Here is a 15,448-nt window from a genome sequence, read left to right as displayed (position 1 = left end):
GAGTCAGCTGTTCAGCAAACACTTATTATATCATAAATTGATACTTTAAAGACTGAAACGAAGCACTGTTGAAATATGCTGCACACAACTTTGTGGTCACACTTTCGTTTACAGCAGTGATGACACTACAGTGGGGGACACCACAAAGGAAAAGCCTTTCCCCATGAAAATCTGTGAGGCTTATTCTGTAGCATGCAAAGTCTGAGAATTTCAAAGTAGCAATATTTTATGAAATGTTTGATGGCATACCCAACATTGCCAGATCAATATACACCTTTACAGGCGCCACAGAATTTCAGCTCACTAATCCTTCTACAAACCTTGGCTTTAAGGTAGAACCTAAGAAAGAATTGGAATAAAGACAATTTCAGGAAATGTCTCCTGATTTTCTTCCACTTCACCTCTGTTGGTGTCATGGTCCGGTCAATGAAATCCGAATTCTTGTTCACGGTCCAGTCCATATTCCTTATTCCAGGTTTTCCAGGTTTCCCCAGTTTCTGTTGAGGCAGCTGATTCTTGTTCAGGCTGGCTTCATAAATAGCTTCAGGATTCAGCCTCTGGTTGCTGGATTGTTCCTGTCCTAACCCTTTCCTTCACCTTCCTGCCTGGAGCCTTGCCTTGCCTTGCCCTGCCTCTGCCTGGTGCCTCACCTCTGCCTGGAGCCTCACCTCTTTCTGGAGCCTCGACTCGCCTCGCCTCTGCCTGGAGCCTCGACTCGCCTCTCCACTGCCTGTGACCTCGACTCGCCTCTCCTCTGCCTGGAGCCTCACCTCACCTCACCTCTGCCTGGTGCCTCACCTCTGCCTGGAGCCTCACCTCTTTCTGGAGCCTCGACTCACCTCTCCTCTGCCTGGAGCCTCGACTCGCCTCTCCTCTGCCTGGTGCCTCACCTCACCTCACCTCTGCCTAGCGCCTCACCTCACCTCACCTCTGCCTAGCGCCTCGCCTCACCTCTGCCTGGAGCCTCGACTCACCTCTCCTCTGCCTGGAGCCTCGACTCACCTCACCTCTGCCTGGTGCCTCACCTCACCTCGCCTCTGCCTAGCGCTTCGCCTCTCCTCTGCCTGGTGCCTCACCTTGCCTCACCTCTCCTCTGCCTGGAGCCTCACCTCACCTCGCCTCTGCCTAGCGCCTCGCCTCACCTCTGCCTGGTGCGTCACCTTGTCTCACCTCTGCCTAGCGCCTCGCCTCGACTCTGCCTGGAGCCTCGACTCGCCTCTCCTCTGCCTGGAGCCTTGACTTGCCTCTCCTCTGCCTGGAGCCTCGACTCGCCTCTCCTCTGCCTGGTGCCTCACCTCACCTCGCCTCTGCCTAGCACCTCACCTTGCCTTGCCTCTCCTCTGCCTGGAGCCTCAACTCGCCTCTCCTCTGCCTGGTGCCTCACCTTGCCTCGCCTTTCCTCTGCCTGGAGCCTCACCTTGCCTCGCCTCTCCTCTGCCTGGAGCCTCGACTCGCCTCTCCTCTGCCTGGTGCCTCACCTCGCCTCTGCCTAGCGCCTCACCTCACCTCGCCTCTGCCTAGTGCCTCGCCTCACCTCTGCCTGGTGCCTCACCTTGCCTCGCCTCTCCTCTGCCTGGAGCCTCGACTCGCCTCTCCTCTGCCTGGTGCCTCACCTCACCTCACCTCGCCTCTGCCTGGTGCCTCACCTTGCCTTGCCTCTCCTCTGCCTGGTGTCTCACCTTGCCTTGCCTCTCCTCTGCCTGGAGCCTCACCTTGCCTCGCCTCTCCTCTGCCTGGAGCCTCGACTCGCCTCTCCTCTGCCTGGTGCCTCACCTCACCTCGCCTCTGCCTAGCGCCTCACCTCACCTTGCCTCTGCCTAGTGCCTCGCCTCACCTCTGCCTGGTGCCTCACCTTGCCTCGCCTCTCCTCTGCCTGGAGCCTCGACTCGCCTCTCCTCTGCCTGGTGCCTCACCTCACCTCGGCTCGCCTCTGCCTAGCGCCTCACCTCACCTTGCCTCTGCCTAGTGCCTCGCCTCTCCTCTGCCTGGAGCCTCGACTCGCCTCTCCTCTGCCTGGTGCCTCACCTCACCTCACCTCTGCCTAGCGCCTCACCTCACCTCACCTCTGCCTAGCGCCTCGCCTCACCTCTGCCTGGAGCCTCGACTCACCTCTCCTCTGCCTGGAGCCTCGACTCACCTCACCTCTGCCTGGTGCCTCACCTCACCTCGCCTCTGCCTAGCGCTTCGCCTCTCCTCTGCCTGGTGCCTCACCTTGCCTCGCCTCTCCTCTGCCTGGAGCCTCACCTCACCTCGCCTCTGCCTAGCGCCTCGCCTCACCTCTGCCTGGTGCGTCACCTTGTCTCACCTCTGCCTAGCGCCTCGCCTCGACTCTGCCTGGAGCCTCGACTCGCCTCTCCTCTGCCTGGAGCCTTGACTTGCCTCTCCTCTGCCTGGAGCCTCGACTCGCCTCTCCTCTGCCTGGTGCCTCACCTCACCTCGCCTCTGCCTAGCACCTCACCTTGCCTTGCCTCTCCTCTGCCTGGAGCCTCAACTCGCCTCTCCTCTGCCTGGTGCCTCACCTTGCCTCGCCTCTCCTCTGCCTGGAGCCTCGACTCGCCTCTCCTCTGCCTGGAGCCTCGACTTGCCTCTCCTCTGCCTGGAGCCTCGCCTCTCCTCTGCCTGGTGCCACACCTCACCTCACCTCTGCCTAGTGCCTCGCCTCACCTCTGCCTGGTGCCTCACCTTGCCTCGCCTCTCCTCTGCCTGGAGCCTCGACTCGCCTCTCCTCTGCCTGGAGCCTCACCTCACCTCGCCTCGCCTCTGCCTAGCGCCTCACCTCACCTCTGCCTGGTGCCTCACCTTGCCTTGCCTCACCTCTGCCTGGTGCCTCACCTTGCCTCGCCTTTCCTCTGCCTGGAGCCTCACCTTGCCTCGCCTTTCCTCTGCCTGGAGCCTCACCTTGCCTCGCCTCTCCTCTGCCTGGAGCCTCGACTCGCCTCTCCTCTGCCTGGTGCCTCACCTCACCTCTGCCTGGTGCCTCACCTTGCCTCGCCTCTCCTCTGCCTGGAGCCTCGACTCGCCTCTCCTCTGCCTGGTGCCTCACCTCACCTCACCTCGCCTCTGCCTGGTGCCTCACCTTGCCTTGCCTCTCCTCTGCCTGGAGCCTCACCTTGCCTTGCCTCTCCTCTGCCTGGAGCCTCACCTTGCCTCGCCTCTCCTCTGCCTGGAGCCTCGACTCGCCTCTCCTCTGCCTGGTGCCTCACCTCACCTCGCCTCTGCCTAGCGCCTCACCTCACCTTGCCTCTGCCTAGTGCCTCGCCTCACCTCTGCCTGGTGCCTCACCTTGCCTCGCCTCTCTTCTGCCTGGAGCCTCGACTCGCCTGTCCTCTGCCTGGTGCCTCACCTCACCTCGCTTCGCCTCTGCCTAGCGCCTCACCTCACCTCTGCCTGGTGCCTCACCTTGCCTCGCCTCTCCTCTACCTGGAGCCTCACCTTGACTCGCCTCTCCTCTGCCTGGAGCCTCGACTGGCCTCACCTCTGCCTGGTGCCTCACCTTGCCTTGCCTCACCTCTGCCTGGTGCCTCACCTTGCCTCGCCTCTCCTCTACCTGGAGCCTCACCTTGCCTTGCCTCACCTCTGCCTGGTGCCTCAACTCGCCTCTCCTCTGCCTGGTGCCTCACCTTGCCTCGCCTCACCTCTGCCTGGAGCCTCGACTCGCCTCTCCTCTGCCTGGAGCCTCGACTCGCCTCTCCTCTGCCTGGAGCCTCGACTCGCCTCTCCTCTGCCTGATGCCTCACCTTGACTCGCCTCTCCTCTGCCTGGAGCCTCGACTCGCCTCACCTCTGCCTGGTGCCTCACCTTGCCTTGCCTCTCCTCTGCCTGGAGCGTCAACTCGCCTCTTCTCTGCCTGGTGCCTCACCTTGCCTCGCCTCACCTCTGCCTGGTGCCTTACCTTGCCTCGCCTCTCCTCTGCCTGGTGCCTCACCTTGCCTCGCCTCTCCTCTGCCTGGAGCCTCAACTCGCCTCTCCTCTGCCTGGAGCCTCAACTCGCCTCTCCTCTGCCTGGTGCCTCACCTCACCTCGCCTCTGCCTAGCGCCTCGCCTCACCTCTGCCTGGAGCCTCGACTCGCCTCTCCTCTGCCTGGAGCCTCGACTCGCCTCTCCTCTGCCTGGAGCCTCGACTCGCCTCTCCTCTGCCTGGTGCCTCACCTCACCTCACCTCTGCCTAGCGCCTCGCCTCACCTCTGCCTGGTGCCTCACCTTGCCTCGCCTCTGCCTGGAGCCTCGACTCACCTCTCCTCTGCCTGGAGCCTCGACTCGCCTCTCCTCTGCCTGGTGCCTCACCTCACCTTGCCTGGTGCCTCACCTTGCCTCGCCTCTGCCTGGAGCCTCGACTCACCTCTCCTCTGCCTGGAGCCTCGACTCGCCTCACCTCTGCCTGGTGCCTCACCTTGCCTCGCCTATCCTCTGCCTGAAGCCTCGACTCGCCTCTCCTCTGCCTGGAGCCTTGACTCGCCTCACCTCTGCCTGGTGCCTCACCTTGCCTTGCCTCACCTCTGCCTGGTGCCTCACCTTGCCTTGCTTCTCCTCTGCCTGGAGCCTCAACTCGCCTCTCCTCTGCCTGGTGCCTCACCTTGCCTCGCCTCACCTCTGCCTGGTGCCTCACCTTGCCTCGCCTCTCCTCTGCCTGGTGCCTCACCTTGCCTCGCCTCTCCTCTGCCTGGAGCCTCAACTCGCCTCTCCTCTGCCTGGAGCCTCAACTCGCCTCTCCTCTGCCTGGTGCCTCACCTCACCTCGCCTCTGCCTAGCGCCTCGCCTCACCTCTGCCTGGAGCCTCGACTCGCCTCTCCTCTGCCTGGAGCCTCGACTCGCCTCTCCTCTGCCTGGTGCCTCACCTCACCTCACCTCTGCCTAGCGCCTCGCCTCACCTCTGCCTGGTGCCTCACCTTGCCTCGCCTCTGCCTGGAGCCTCGACTCACCTCTCCTCTGCCTGGAGCCTCGACTCGCCTCTCCTCTGCCTGGTGCCTCGCCTCACCTTGCCTGGTGCCTCACCTTGCCTCGCCTCTGCCTGGAGCCTCGACTCACCTCTCCTCTGCCTGGAGCCTCGACTCACCTCACCTCTGCCTGGTGCCTCACCTTGCCTCGCCTATCCTCTGCCTGAAGCCTCGACTCGCCTCTCCTCTGCCTGGAGCCTTGACTCGCCTCACCTCTGCCTGGAGCCTCACCTCACCTCGTCTCTGCCTAGCGCCTCGCCTCACCTCTGCCTGGTGCCTCACCTTGCCTTGCCTCTCCTCTGCCTGGAGCCTCAACTCGCCTCTCCTCTGCCTGGTGCCTCACCTTGCCTCGCCTCACCTGTGCCTGGTGCCTCACCTTGCCTCGCCTCTCCTCTGCCTGGTGCCTCACCTTGCCTCGCCTCTCCTCTGCCTGGAGCCTCGACTCGCCTCTCCTCTGCCTGGAGCCTCGACTCGCCTCTTCTCTGCCTGGAGCCTCGACTCGCCTCTCCTCTGCCTGGTGCCTCACCTCACCTCGCCTCTGCCTAGCGCCTCACCTCACCTCTGCCTGGTGCCTCACCTTGCCTCGCTCTCCTCTGCCTGGAGCCTCGACTCGCCTCACCTCTGCCTGGTGGCTCACCTTGCCTTGCCTCACCTCTGCCTGGTGCCTCGACTCACCTTGTTGTGTCGCGAGTCTTGGCCTGTTTGGAACTGTCTATCTTTGTCCACGCCTTCGTTATGTAGGTCCAGCTGTTTGCTGCTACCTGGTGTTGAGAACTGCCTCTCCGTGTTCTATGTTCTGTGTAATGAGTCCCGGCCCAATGTACTGTACCCAATGGAGGGGTCCTGGCTCTGTGTTCCATGTTCCTGTTCCTCCCTCGACTCAAGACTCTGCATTCCTGTCTCTTCCTCGACCAAGTCAAGGCTTCGGGATCTCATCCAGTCCCAGTCATGTCCAAAGTCCTTGTCCTGTTCAAGCCAAGGCTTTGTGTTCTCATCTTGTTATGTGCCTCGCCCAGCCCAGGAGTACCTTGCCCAGCCTGGTGCTGGGGTTCCCTCATCCTGTCCATGAGTCTCACATCCAGTCCTGTTGCCTCTCCTTGTCCTGTGGCCACGTATTGTCCTCGCCTGGTTCTGGAATCCGAGCCTGAGTCAAGACCCAGGCTCTGGGTCCTTGTCCAGTCTCTGGCTCGAACTCCAAGCCCAGGCTCCTAGTTTCCAGTACCATATCCTGGTTCCACTATCCTCATCAAGGCCTAGCTCAGGCCCAGAATCCTTGTCTCATCCAGGGTCTGTGTCATGTCCGGCGTCCTTTCTTCCTCATTTCCTTTGCTTCCTTCTCACGCCTAGTCCTGCTCCTGGTAGTTCAGTGTCTACGGCTTGCATTTCGGTCCACTCCCAATGCCCCCACTTATGACAGTAGGATCTGATGTAATGGGAGATTCTGTGTGGAATTTGTACACATTTCCAGGGTGAGGTGGTGATGCATGTGTAGTATATATGTGACATATTAACATTCTTGCACATTCTTTGCACTGCATGTGTTTTAGCCTTTTTTTCTTTAAAAATCATAATAATTTTAGTTTATAAATACAGTACTTGTGAATGTGAGGAGTTTTCTGAACACTGTGAGAATCTGGTTTCATATGACTTGCAGCTCTTTCTGCAGATAAACTCCGTCATTATAATCATGAGGTCCTCCTTCGAGGAGAAGTCATCTTCACTGACTTCCAGGAATCTCTGGTCCATGGTTGGCTCAAGGTCGTGAATGGTATGGTACTGGAAACCTTGGCTCCACACACTAGGAACACACAGAAGTAATACTCCAGCAGGAGAAGGAACACACCAACTCACAGTCTACCCATTTTATTTACCCACCCTGTAAGGCAGCCCCTACCCCATCGATGAAAGAGTCTTCGCTCCCTTATTGGACTTATCAGCTACCTCAGAATTCAAAGAGTTATGCTGAATCTTTGGGCCCAAGTGCAGGATCACACAGAAACTTGGAAAAGTTAAACAAAACTAGGAAATTTATAAATACATCCAGGACTTGCCCAGCTAAGTAAAACCTCATTCTCTTGATAAGCTTACAAGAAACCATTTTAATAAGAGAAAAAAATCCAGGATACTTAATTGGACACATGAAAAGTCTCAAGGAGAATTAATTGTAAGAATCTAAAGACAATTACAACTTAAATGTAAACCGGGGAAGACCTAACTATAACACATCAGAAACCCAAAGCACAAAAATGCATTATAATTACAATTAATAAAATGCAGAGAATGCAAAAAAAAACAAACAGCAAACAACTGAGACCTCAGAATACTCACTGATAACCTGAGGTTATCAGTACATAGACCCAGAGTGGATACAGGTCGTGGTTAATGGTGATAAACTACCCAAGAAGAAGGAAGAATAGGAAAATCAGTGAAATTACATTTCTGAGAACCTCTTGCACCTTCTCTCAATCTCAGTCAAATAAAAGGAAAACATAATTAATATAAATGAGATTGATAGACTTACCATTTTAACCACATAGCATAGAAACAGAGAAACATAGAAAACCTACAGCACAATACAAGCCCTTTGGCCCACAAAGCTGTGCCCAACATGTTCTTACCTTAGAAATTACCTAGGGTTACACATAGCCCTCTATTTTTCAAAACTCCATGCACCTATCCAGGAGACTCTTACAAGAAACTATCGTATCCACCTCCACCACCATCATCGGCAGCGCATTCCACGCACTTACCACTCTCTGTGTAAGAAAACTTAGCCCTGACATCTCCTCTGTGCCTACTTCCAAGCACCTTAAAACTGTGCCCTCTTATGCCATTTCAGCCCTGGGAAAAAGCCTCTGACTATCCACAAGATCAATGCCTCTCATCCAAGGAGAAAAAGCCGAGTTAGCTCAACCCATTCTCATAAGGCATGCTCCCTAATCCAGGCAACATCCTTGTAATTCTCCTCTGCACCTTTTCTATTATTTCCACATCCTTCCTGTAGTGAAGAGTCCAGAAATGAGCACAGTACTCCAAGTGGGTTCTGAACAGGGTCCCATATAGCTGCAACATTACCTCTCAGCTCCTAAACTCAATCCCACAATTGATGAAGGCCGATGCACCGAATGTCTTCTTAACAACAGAGTCAACCTGCGCAGTAGCTTTGAGTGTCCTATGACTCAGACCCCAAGATCCCTCTGATCCTCCACACTGACAAGAGTCTTACCATTAATACTATATTCTATATAATATATGGGCCATCATATTTGACCTACCAAGATGAATCACCTCATACTTACCTGGGTTGAGCAACATCTGCCACTTCTCGGCCCAGTTTTGCATCCTATCAATGTCCCACTGTAATCTCTGACAGCCCTCCACACTATCCACAACACCCCCTACCTTTATTACACCTTTCCACAATCTGTCTCCCTATCTGCTCTTCAATGTCCCTGTTACTAATGGGTGGCCTATAAAAAACACCCAGAAGAGTTATTGACCCCTTCTTATTCCAAACTTCCACCCACAGAGACTCCATAGACAATCCCTCCATGATTTCCTCCTTTTCTGCAGCCGTGACACTATCTCAGATCAACCCCCACCTCTTTTACATTCCTCCCTGTCCTTTCTGAAACATCTAAAGCCTGGCACTTTAAGTAACTTTTCCTGCCCCTGAGCCATCCAAATGTTTGTAATGGCCACATTACCATAGCTTCAAGTAATGATCCACGCTTTAAACACATCCACTTTGTTTATAATACTCCTTGCATTGAAATAGATGCACCTCAAACCATCGGTCTGAGCATGAACATTCTCTATTAACTGCCTCTCCTCCCTCTTGCACTGTCTCCAAGTTTTCTCTATTTGTGAGCCAACCATCTCCTCCTCTGTCTCTTCAGTTCGGTTCCCACCCCCCAGCAATTCTAGTTTAAACTCTCCCCAGTAGCCTTAGCAAAACTCCCCGCCAGGACATTGGTCCCCCTGGGATTCAAGTGCAACCTGTCCTTTTTATACAGATCACTCTTGCCCCAAAAGAGGTTCCAATGATCCAGAAGTCTGAATCCCTGCCTCCTGCTCCAATCCCTCAGCCATGCTCCACCTCATTCTATTCCTGTACTCACTGTCACATGGCACAGGCAGTAATCCCCAGATTGCTACCTTTGTGGTCCTGCTTCTCAACTTCCTTCCTAATCCATGTAGTCTGTTTTCAGGAACTCCTCCCTTTTCCTGCCTATGTTGTTGGTACCTCTAGCTGTTCTCCTTCCCACTTCAGGATATTATGGAAGCAATCAGGAACATCCCAGACCCTGGCACCTGGGAGGCAAACTACCATCCATGTTTCTTTCCTGCATCCACAGAATCGCCTGTCTGCCCCACCCCTCAAAATATAGAGTCCTCTATCACTGCTGCCATCCTTTTCATTTTCCTACCCTTCTGAGCCACAGGGCCAGACTTTGTGCCAGAAGCACAACCACTGTTGCTTCCCACATGTAGGCTGTCCACCCCAACAGTACTCAAGCAGGAGTACTTATTGTCAAGGGGTACAGACACAGGGGTACTACCTAGCATCTGACTTCTGCCCTTCCCTCTTCTGACTGTTACCCAGTTATCTGTCTCCCAAGGCCCTAGTGAGACTACCTGCCTATAGCTCCTCTCTATCACCTCCTCACTCTCCCTGATCAGACAAAGGTCATTGAGCTGCATCTCCAGTTCCCTTAAGGAGCTGCAGCTTGACACATCTGGTGCAGGTATGGCCATCTGGGAAGCTGGGAGTCTCCATGACTTCTCCCATCTGACACACAGCACAGAACACTCACCTCACACACATACTTCCTGTCTGGATTCTACACAGGCAACCTACCTCGCATTGACCTGTTATCTCAGAAACCCGTTAAGCCAATGCCCTCCTACTCAGTCTCCCTCTACTAGTCATCCACTCTATAAAGCTGTCTCCTATTAAACCCTTCTCGCTGTTCTAACTGGCTGACATCCACCTGCTTGCGCAGTTGTGCCCCAACCAAGCCGCTGAAGAAATAACAGTGGGGAAAAGTTCCCAAACAGTGCCAATAAAAGATGCGTACAGGAGATCAGGTTCACTTATTTTCTGGTTCTGTATCACAGTTCTTTAAATCTGGACACCATGAAGAAAACACTACCTTAGGATTTCTTGAGACTCATTCAACTGCCTGTAGGTCCTTTCCCCTACTCTCTTGTCTCCTTCTTTAAACACTAAACTGTCCAGAAATGAACCCATTCAGAATCAGAATCAGGTTTAATATCACCAGCACAGGTCGTGAAATTTGTTGCTTTGCAGTGGCAGTGGATTTTAATAGAGGTCTGTCTGTGTGATACGCGAGCCAGGCCAGCACGATATGGAGGGCAAGCTGTTTCCCATGTTGTTGGTTCCCCCTCTCCACACAGGTGATGAATCCAAAGGAATGGCAGAGCCCGATACTGTTTGGCACCAGCGGCATTGCAGGAGTTTCCAGTCAGGTCTGAACTCAATGCAGGGATGTCTTAGGGACTCCAGCTCCAGATTGTTTCTCAGGATTTACTTCCAAAGCCTTCCCCATGAGTGGGTATAAGATCATAGTTTTCTTTCTCCTGGATAAGCTACGAACCATGGTTGACAATTCCCATTTGTCTAAAATGACTGGTTTTAAGGTATCTGTCAGGGTCCCTTCTGGCAAGCGCCCACCTGGATATTTACCTCAGGAATTGGGCCTCAATCACCTCATTTAGTTCCAATCATTCCCAGGTCCCATTAACTACAAACACCTGCTTTCCATCAGCCAATGCAGTATAAGAATCCTGTGACCCCAACTAGAAGGTGCTATTTCATTGGTTGACTCTTATACGAGTAACCTTGTTCCATGGTTCTTAGGACTATCAGATCTAAGTCTAGCATTGCTTCTGAATTCTCTACTAAAACCAAGACTCGGGGTAAAGAATCCCGTGGCACCAACTCCGCGCTCGCTACGACCGTAAAGCCTCCCGACTCGGCCTCCGCGCCCGTGTTCAGTACTTGGGTTCATTCCACCGCCACGTCCTTGCAACAGTGTCAGTAATTCACCTTTGCCCCTTCTCCTGTGAGCAGAAATGGTTCCACTGGGCTTCGTAGCTAAGGCACACTAAGGAAATGGACTTGGTTGTCAGAGGCTATTTGAGAGGCACATTGTTGGGAACATTTAATAGGTAGTGGGAGCTTACCCCAGCTCTAATAACCTTAAGGAACTTACATTGAAATACAAAGTAATAAAAACTATAAATTACAAGTAGTATATATAAAAGGAAATTAAATAAGTCATGCAAAAAGAGAGGAAAATACAGAGGGTTTATTGTCTATTCAGCAGTCTGATGGTGGATGGTAAGAAGCTCTTCCTGAAATGTTGAGTGTTTGTCTTCAGGCTCCACTACTTCCTCCTTGATGGTAGCAATGAGAAAAGGGCACCTCTCTAGACCATTTTGCTTGACTGATAGAATAGCCTTTCTCGCTAATTACTTTGTGAGATAGGGCCTCTCGGTGGGGAAAAAATTCACCTACTCCTGAACATATGTAGATGAAAAGATGCTCCAGTATTCTGAGAATTATGTGATTATCAGACTGTACTTTATATATATATATATATATATATATATATATATATATATATAGGTTTCCTTCAGTTTTTCACTGTCGTTTTTTCTTGTGGACAATTGTTTGGTGGGCAATCTGTTAATTTTTTGTGTGTAGCAGAGGTTGGGGAGGTTTTGGTGCTACTGTCACTGTTCATTTCTGCATATATATTTAATGGCTATCTGGAGAAGACAACATTAGAGTTGTATTGTACCTGCACCGTTTGATAATAAAATGAACCTTTGGACTTTTGACCTGTTCACCTTTAATCTATTTTCCCAACCCTCCTCCCTCCCTGTGACTTCTATCACTGTTACTAATAACTGGCCCTCCTGATCATCAGAGTTCACCCCATCATTCTTCAAAGGGAACATATTCTGCTTGTGAGAGGGAGAGATTAGTTTGATTTGTCACATGTGCAGCAAAAATTTAAAAAATGCGGTGTTTGGAGTAGTTTGCGATGCGCTGTGGCTGCATGTTAGTGTTGTCATGCTTTTGACGCCAACACAGCATGCTCACAACTCACAAACCCGAACCCGTACGTCCTCTGTATGTGTGAGGAAACAGGAGCACTCAGAGCATCTCAACGCGGAATGTACAAACTCTACAGACAGCGGCGGGAATTGAATCGAATCGGGATCTCTGGCTCTGTAAATCGATATGTTAACTGCTATGCTACCGCGGGGAGTGTGACTGAGTTGTGCACCAGAGTGGAGCTGAGATCACACCCAACGTGGACAGATTTCTGCTGGGACGTGTTAAGCCCTCGCTCCCTGATTTCCTGATCCCAGTTCACTGAGTACAGTATCCCCCTCCTGCACCTCTCGCCCGCTGCTCCTTCCAGCTGAACCCGATTGGTACATTTACACAAAGTATGAGATCACACAAACTGCAGAAGTTTGACGGCTGGTTCTCCACACAGAGAGGGATTCTCTTCACCGATCACAGTCACCGTGTTTCAGTTTATCGTCACCTCGGTCCTATATCGGTACGTGGGTCAAAAATAAACCGATTCCAATTGCAGATCGAGGCGTTTGAGAAATAAACCCAATGAGCAGAACACCGAGAGCTAAATTTTTGCTCCAAGCGAGCGTAGATTCACTACGGATAAAGCAGCCTCTGTGAGAAAGAGTTGGCTGAGCAGAGACTCGTGTTTCACCACAGAGCAGACACTGTGGTTCACCACCGCTCTTCCCCTTACAGGATGTGGTGCGATACCGCACTGTTCAATGTGCAGAATATCAGCACTGGCAATGTTCTGGAGAGACAATCATTACGGGAAGCTCTGAGCAACAAGCTGAGGAAAACTGGAAGCCGAAAACCAGTTGATGAAGGTATGGAAAGTCCACAGACTCACCAAACCACAGAGACAAATTCCTTCAGCAGGTGAAACAGTAACATGGTTCCTCGGCATCCTTCGTAAAATCAAAGCCGACAGTAGATCACTGTGGGGTGAGAGTGCCACTTGCATAGGCGGCGGGCAGTTGAGGTCTCTGCCCCAGCTGACTCCCGGCCTCTCTTCTGGGGTAAGTTTGTTTCCTTAGAGAGGAAGCATGCAGTTAATGTGGCCACATGGGGAGATTTCAGGGAACTGTGCCCCATTCCCCGCCCTGGAACCGAGTGTTTTATCACCATATTTTAATTCAAAATTGTATTTTATGAGTGAAAATCTTCTGTTGCTTTGTAAAAAAGAAGTGACCTCGGTGGCAGAGGAATTGAGTGACAGCATATCAGTCGCGCATGGATGTCACATCATTGTAGGATGGAGAGACACGCAAGATGCTAACCAGAGTCTTCCTGTAAAGTCTAAATCTTGGGACCCTGAGACTGCAGGAGTGTCCTGGTGAGACTCCCGACCCCTGTAATTCTAACCAATGCTTTTAGGCTTCATGTCCCTTGTGGGAGATTCCTACCAAAATATTTAGGGGACAAAATTTAACACGTGGTCTGTACACACCAGCTGTGTGGTGAAAAAGGCACAACAGCCCTCTGTCACCTCAGACAGTTCGGGAAGTTTGGTTTGGGCCCCCAAACCTTAAGAACGTTCTACAGGGGCACAGTCGAGAACATCCTGACTGGCTGCATCACTGCCTAATATTGGAACTTCACTTCTCTCAATCACAGGACTCTACAGAGTGAGGTGCAGATAGCCCAGCACATCTGTAGATGTGAACTTCCCATGATTCAGGACATTTACAAGGGCAGGCATGTAAAAAGGCCCTGTAGGGTCATTGGGAACTTGAGTCACACCAACCACAATCTGTTCTAGCTGCTGCCATCTGGGATGTGGACTGCAATATAAAAGTTAAGACCAACAGGCTCCGGGAACAGCTTCTTCCACCAGGCCATCAGACTGATGAACTCACGCTAACTTGAGTGTATTCTATATTACATTGACTGTTCTATTTATTATAAATTACTATGATTGCATATGGCACATTTAGATGGAGACATACCGTAAAGATTTTTACTCCTCATGGCTGTGAAGGATGCAAGAAATAAAGTCAATTCAATTCAATCTTTCTACTAAACTCGCTGGCACAAAGAGAGGGTTTGGGGTTTCTTGTCAAGCTCTACGATCCTCAGAGAATAGGTGATTATGGAATTAATATTGTCTTTTAATTAGAATGTCCACATGCCTTGTTTTTGTTTGCAATCTGTTGACATGTGCCTGAATGCCTCTCTGAAATAGTGTCTTGTTATAGCTGGAGAAGGAAAGTGCTGCTTTATGCATGTCAGATGTGAGTTTGAGTAAGTTTATTGTGCAGACTTCATTTGCCATTCTCCTCCTCCCACACACCCATTCAGGGTCGGCAGGTGTGACTTGAGTCTGTAAAAACAATCTCAGTTCCTGGAGCCTCCTCCACTGTGGTTGTAGGAGATGACTTTGGGACTGCAGGAAATAGTTTTACAGCTCTGCGTACCTTTCTTCTCCTGTTCTCAGCTTTCCTACCTGGATTTACTTTGATCCTTGCTTTCCTATTAATTTTCTATTAACTTATTCATTTTTAATTCTTGTTATATAACATTTTATTTAAACATTTTCCTTTTGTTCCACAGATTATTTGCTCTTTGAAGATCCACTGGATATTGAGAACCATCTGTTCGCAGAAGATAAAGATAGTATTGGGACAAACATAGGTTGTGTATATGAGGCACACAGTGCAACATGGAATCAGGCCAATTTGTTCCTTGAAATTTTTCTGTGCTCAAGTTCAGTAGAAATTCTATTGTTGAATACTACAGATGTTATGACAATTGAGGGTGTGATGCTTGGCCTCCTAATAAGGAATGAGACAGGGCCGGTCACAGAAGTTTGTGTCGTGGAACACCAGGCATCTAATGATCATAATGCCAATAGTTTGAAACGATAGGTCTGTTCCTTGGGCTGAAATTTTAAATTGGAGCAAGGCCAATTTTGATGGTATGAGAAAGGAGCTGGTTAGGGTGGATTGGGATAAGTTGTTTTCTGGCAAAGGTATATGTGGTAAGTGGAAGCCTTCAAAAGTGTAATTTTGAGAGCACAGAGTTTGTATGTTCCTGTCAGAATAGAAGGCAATGACAACAGGTTTAGGGAATCTTGGTTTTTGAGACATATTTGGGCCCTGGTTAAAAAAGTGATTTTTTGCAACTGTATTTACTCTGGAAACAGATACAAAGCCTATTAAAATGAGGCAAAGGAGTAGTGAGGTCATGACCAGATAACAGGAAGAGGTGTTTGTGTTTTAAGGATAATTAGGGTGGATAAATCCCCATGGCCTGAGAAGGCATTGCCTCAGAACCTGTGGAAGGCCAGTGCAGAAATTGAGGGCGTCCTAGTAGAGGTGTTTAACACATGTTATGAATTATATATTTGATATGTTTGTTTTGCACTGTATTAGTCTTCCTCTTGTTAATT

The 15,448-nt window shown here is 51.3% G+C and overlaps 1 protein-coding gene across 1 annotated transcript in view; it reads left to right on the top strand.

The window, feature by feature from the left end:
• Nucleotides 1–14,823, top strand: part of LOC140739245 (uncharacterized) — a 107,925-nt gene extending 93,102 nt beyond the window's left edge. The window contains exon 22 of the mRNA XM_073067371.1: nt 14,611–14,823. The gene's annotated coding sequence lies outside the window, so the exon portion shown is untranslated. The remainder of the gene's footprint in view (nt 1–14,610) is intronic.
• Nucleotides 14,824–15,448: the final 625 nt, after the last annotated feature.

The sequence above is a fragment of the Hemitrygon akajei genome, chromosome 15, assembly GCF_048418815.1.
Source record: "Hemitrygon akajei chromosome 15, sHemAka1.3, whole genome shotgun sequence".
NCBI classification, from domain to species: Eukaryota; Metazoa; Chordata; class Chondrichthyes; order Myliobatiformes; family Dasyatidae; genus Hemitrygon; species Hemitrygon akajei.
Note: the sequence above shows the minus strand (reverse complement) of the source record. Positions and strands in the feature narration are given on the sequence as shown.